The sequence below is a fragment of the Myotis davidii genome, unplaced genomic scaffold (genome assembly GCF_000327345.1).
Source record: "Myotis davidii unplaced genomic scaffold, ASM32734v1 scaffold313, whole genome shotgun sequence".
Classification (NCBI taxonomy): Eukaryota; Metazoa; Chordata; class Mammalia; order Chiroptera; family Vespertilionidae; genus Myotis; species Myotis davidii.
In genome coordinates, this window is record NW_006286275.1 from 2,080,519 (window position 1) to 2,085,952 (window position 5,434).

Genomic DNA, 5,434 nt, shown 5'->3' on the forward strand with positions numbered 1-5,434 from the left:
AGCAGATCCAGATCTAGGGTACATGATATATGAGACAGAGAAATCCCGTCATTGTGAAAACAAGGAAAATCTCAAAAATTACTGGGCTTAGATCAAAAGGACCCAATAGCTAAACTGAAGGGCTCCTATTGGCTAAAGATGAAACCATCTGATCATAAAAATAATAATTACAATGGATTGAAATATAACCATTTACTAAATATATGAGTTCATATTTTGATAAAAAATATAAAAAAAAAACACAGCCTGGGTCACCTTTGGAGGTTGCTAGAATACAAAAAAAGAGGATCAAGCATTTATCATGCTTACCCTACATGGGTGATATTTCAGGATAATAAAGGTTATTAAATGCCAGGAGATTAATATAATTAGAAAATCATATTTTTTCAACCCCTAATGATATAATGGGGCTAGGCAAAGATCACCAGAGGTGCTATTATTACATGAAGGATTAGATAGAAATTAAGTCAGACGCATTAGGCTTGACCACACGTGAACCTACTCATCTACCATAAAAGTAGAATAAGATGTTCCTCCTGACGTGACATAATTAGAAGGAGCACGTTTCCATCTGCAAATTATTTTGGGCCAATAAAAAGGAAAACCAGAATTTATTCAAGTCTCTGTATCCACCCAATTAAAAGAAATTTGGGACTTTGTTAAATGACATCAAGAGGATGAACTCAGCGAAACCTAGAAAATGAAAACTTATACAATTAATAATTAAATGGCATGAAAACAAAAGTAAGGGAACTTGAGCAGCATATCAATTAAATACCGTTGTGAACTTTGTTGGGAATCTGATTTAAACTGTACATAGATATTTTTGAGACAGAGAAAACTGAACATGAACTGGACCTGAGATGCTATTCACCATTTAGCACGGTGGTTGTGTTTGCTGTAGCTTATTAAGTATTCAAAGAAAAATAGGGGTAACATAATAAAGGTATAAGCCCAAAGTAGTAAAAAATATTTGTATCACATGTAATCAACAAAGAATTCGTATCCCAAACAAATTTTCTATTGTGAATTTTTTCTAAGGTGAATAGTAAATCCAAGTCTTTTGCTTGTGTTTTTCTTACTTTAAACCTTTTAAATAGCCAGGATTTATTAAAAATTACGTCACAAACAAAATTTATAGGTATAGCTAATAGTAGAAGTACACTCAAAGACCATGCATGATAGTAATAAAAACAGCCATTTCAGTGGAGAAAGTACTATATTAAATTATTTACCTCTATTTAAAAAACCACTCATATAGCCCTGGCTGGTGTTTCTCAGTGGTTAGAGCGTCAACACTCAAACCCACCTGGGTTGCAGGTTTGATCTCTGGCCTAGTAAGAAGGGTGTGCAGGGGGAAACAAACCCATGGTGTTTTTCTCTTTCTCTCTCTCTTTCTCCTTCCCTCCCTCCCACCCTTTTACTCTATAAAAAAATCAATGGAAAAAATATCCTCAGGTGAGGATTGGAAAAATAAAAAAAAAAAAAAAAACTGTTCTATGTCTTTGAATTCATAAAAAAATCAATGGAAAAAAATATCCTCAGGTGAGGATTGGAAAAATAAATTTAAAAACTCATCTGGTTTGTAGTGTTTCTATTCTAGACTAATTACCAAATGTAGCTTAAATATATGTCATATATATATATATATATATACACACACACACACACACACATATGCATTATATATGTGATATATAACATATAGCATATAACATATATTTATAAAATAAAAAAAAATATTAAATAATTAGTGCAATTCCCCCAAAACTTTTTAAATAAATGTTATTTCACTGGGCCATTCTCTAAAATGTACTTATTTTTCTTCATCAAGTTGCCCCCCTCTTGCAGTTTCCAGTTTCAAATTAAACTAATTTAAAGCTGCCTAATTAATAAAATACATCAATCTGTACCACTATGTTCAAAACCTTATGTTTGCCAAGAAAAGCAATTCTAAGCATTGCATTGTATGAGTGGTTATTTTTCTTATTTTTTTCTAACCAAGTTTGATGAGTTTCAAAGATTGTGAAATTGTCAAGTGGACACTAGAGAAACAGATGGCACCAATTCAAATTTCCCTGGGTGGTTTAAGAGACTTGGTCTAACCTGAATAAATTACTCCTAAATCATTCTTAATTCTAAGAGGGCCAATAAAATTAGTGCTAAGCATTTCGTTAACATTTCTTGTATTTACACTGTAGCTATGATATTCTCTAGAGGGTGTATTGGAAATGCTTTATGATACCTTGGGGTCTAATATTATTGATATGTACTGCAAACTTAGATTCATTTTTAAATGTCTGAGTCATTATTTTTCTATTTTGAATTATCATGGGTCCATGACTGCTGTTGAGAGATAGCCAATAATATATTATTTAATGTTAAATTAATTGCTAGTCAGGAATAAAGCCCCTCCCAAAATAATAATACTCATATAGTGAATATAAACCACTTAGAAAGTCATGATTTTATAGCATAATTTTACTACAAATACAAAAAAAAAAAAGCTTCCTACTCTAACATATTCTAGGTTTACAGGAGAAATTTTAGTTTTGTTAGAAAAATGACACATGGATAAAAACTTAGCATTTAAGCAGAATAATGATTATGATTTTCTTTCTGAAATTATGTTTCCCCCCTCAAGGAAAACAACTAATCATGGAAAATAAAAATGCATTACATTTACATGGAACCCAAGAGAAGACCTAGAGAAAGACATTTGGAAACATTGTCAAAGAAACAAAACATCATCAGGGAAAAGGTACCAAAAATAAGCCAAGGACAGATATGAAGCATTATTATGACCTAATTTAATAATGTAATTAAATTTTTCGGTAATTTCTAAGACTATTTTGTACAAGGATGTGAAATGCATGGTTTGCACAGTAAGATATTTCTATCATAGCTTATTGAGACATAAGAAAACAAATGATAGGTACTTAAAATTATTAGAAATATTTTTTTTATATTTTATTGATTTTTTACAGAGAGGAAGGGAGAGAGATAGAGAGCTAGAAACATTGATGAGAGAGAAACATTGATCAGCTGCCTCCTACACATCTCCCACTGGGGATGTGCCCGCAACCCAGGTACATGCCTTTGACCGGAATCGAACCCGGGACCTTTCAGTCCGCAGGCCAACGCTCTATCCACTGAGCCAAACCGGTTTCGGCTAGACTTATTTTTATCTGTTAATGATGTGTACTCATCTGCTACAAATCAATGAGTGAAAACATTATGTGGCTTCAAGAACATTATTAGACTTGGTGTTGGAAGGCTGTCTTTAGCCTGACTCTGCTGTCATATGAATGAGAGCAAGAGAGAAAGAAAACAAGTCAGCTGGGCTGTGCTCTGAGACTTGGCTTGGCCACCCTGACATTCTATGAATCTATGATAATCAGTAAAATCAATTTACATGTATTCTTGTGTGTGTGTGTGTGTGTGTGTGTGTTACCCAAAATTATAATCATACCATTGTGTAGCCTGTTTTATGAGAAAGCAAATTGGAGACATTTAAGAAACTAGTCTCAGAGTCAAGGTATTTTATTCTAATGGCTAAAATACAAATATATAGTATTGATTAGATATACTGTAGAGTTCATCACTTAGTAAATGGCACTTTTATTTACATCATCCATGAACACTCTCATCCACATAACCTTTCCTTTTCTGAGCTCCTCACCATCAGTAACATTTACTATTTCACCAACTGTTTTCTGTATAGAAGAATTGTCTCTCCGCCTCGTAAGTGTACTTGCCAATGGAGGTCTGGAGTTCAAAACCTGGTCCACCAATCACTAACCTGGGCAAGTTCTGGAACCATGCTTAGCCAGTTTCTTCATCTGAAAAATCAGTATAATACCACAGCCCTTCCAGGACTATTCTAAAGATTAAATGAGATAGTAAAGTTCTGGTTTATGTGAGGTAAAATAATAGCAAGCGCTTACATTTCATTCTTTATCCTCCCCAGATCCCTAATTACAAACAAGAAAATATGTCTTTTGCATTCCACAGAGTCCTTAATGATGCTAAGCCCACAGAAAGCACTGAAATATTTGTTGCATCACTGACTCAATAAACACTTACTGAGAATCAACTTGTGTCAGGCCTTAGGGATAGGCATGGTGAGAAAATAAAAATGAAGAAGAACTTTACAATTCTTTCACTGAAGATTTCTAAACCAGCTAGACACCACGTGATAAAAATATTAGAAGTATGAAGTAATTTTAATATAACTTGGAATAATTGTGACTGGAGGTTGGGGCCAACGTATTAAAAAAGACATGGCAAAAATAACAAAAATGCATAGTTATACCTAAATAGGAAAGGTTTTAGAATATGGCCATGGTTTATCTTTCTAAATGAAAATGTCCCAATGGAGTTAAACTTTAATGGGCAAAAGGATAATTTTTTTCTAATTGGAAACCTGTTTTCTTTTTCTTGGAGCAAGAATCACAGGAAAAACATTGCAGAGGTTCAAGTTCCATGATAAAGAAGAAAAAACAAAATGGGTTTTCATAGATGGGATGAAATCATGTTTCCATGGAAACAGTGAACTGGTTTGTTGCAGCTCAACTTAAGTTGGCAATTTTGGCTAATTTCAACTAAGTCTGGCAACCTAAAAAATTTGCCCATTCTATCACAAATGTAATTTTCAAGTGATGGCTAAATACATAAACAGCATCTCACAGGATTAAAGACATATTTTTAAATTTCTGTAATCATTACCAACTTCACCTGGCAAAGATATCATTTCAGTTGGAAACAAATCCAATGAACTAAGTTGTGCCAGAATAAACAGAATCTAGAATATGGTTGTCCTCTGATTCTAATGTTGGAGCAAGAACAGGGACAAGCACTTCCTCTGTTACAGACCAACAGGGCCTGTGGATTTAACAGCTTTTACTGAATCATGATAACCAAAATAGATTCAACATCCTATTCCAAAACAGGCAAGGCCTACTTTTTTAAATTTAGGTGGGTTTTTTTTCACATTCGAGAGCCATTTGATCATTGGCATGTGGTTGTTAAGCCATAAATAAAACACAAAAGTGTTTGCTTTATTAATGATCTAAAAATATTTTTGTGCCATGTTTTACATTTATTAAAGACCTCATTGTTATAAGACAGGGATTGGCAACAGCCTTTAAATTTGTTTCATATGAAATTCTTTTGTGTGACCCCCTGCCTTTAGTCATGAGTAAGAAGAGCCAAAGGGCAGGCAAATATATACCTGAACAATCAACTCTGCATTAAAACTGTCCACCATACAAGCTTGATCAGCTTTTCACCACATCCAGCAACTATCTCACCATCACATTTAACTAAAGTTTACCCTCCTGTGCTTTACCCATATGAGAATTCCAAAAGTGAGAAGCTTACACCTAATTCTTAAAAGATCATTCTTCCCTTGACTCTTTTATTCGCACTTTCC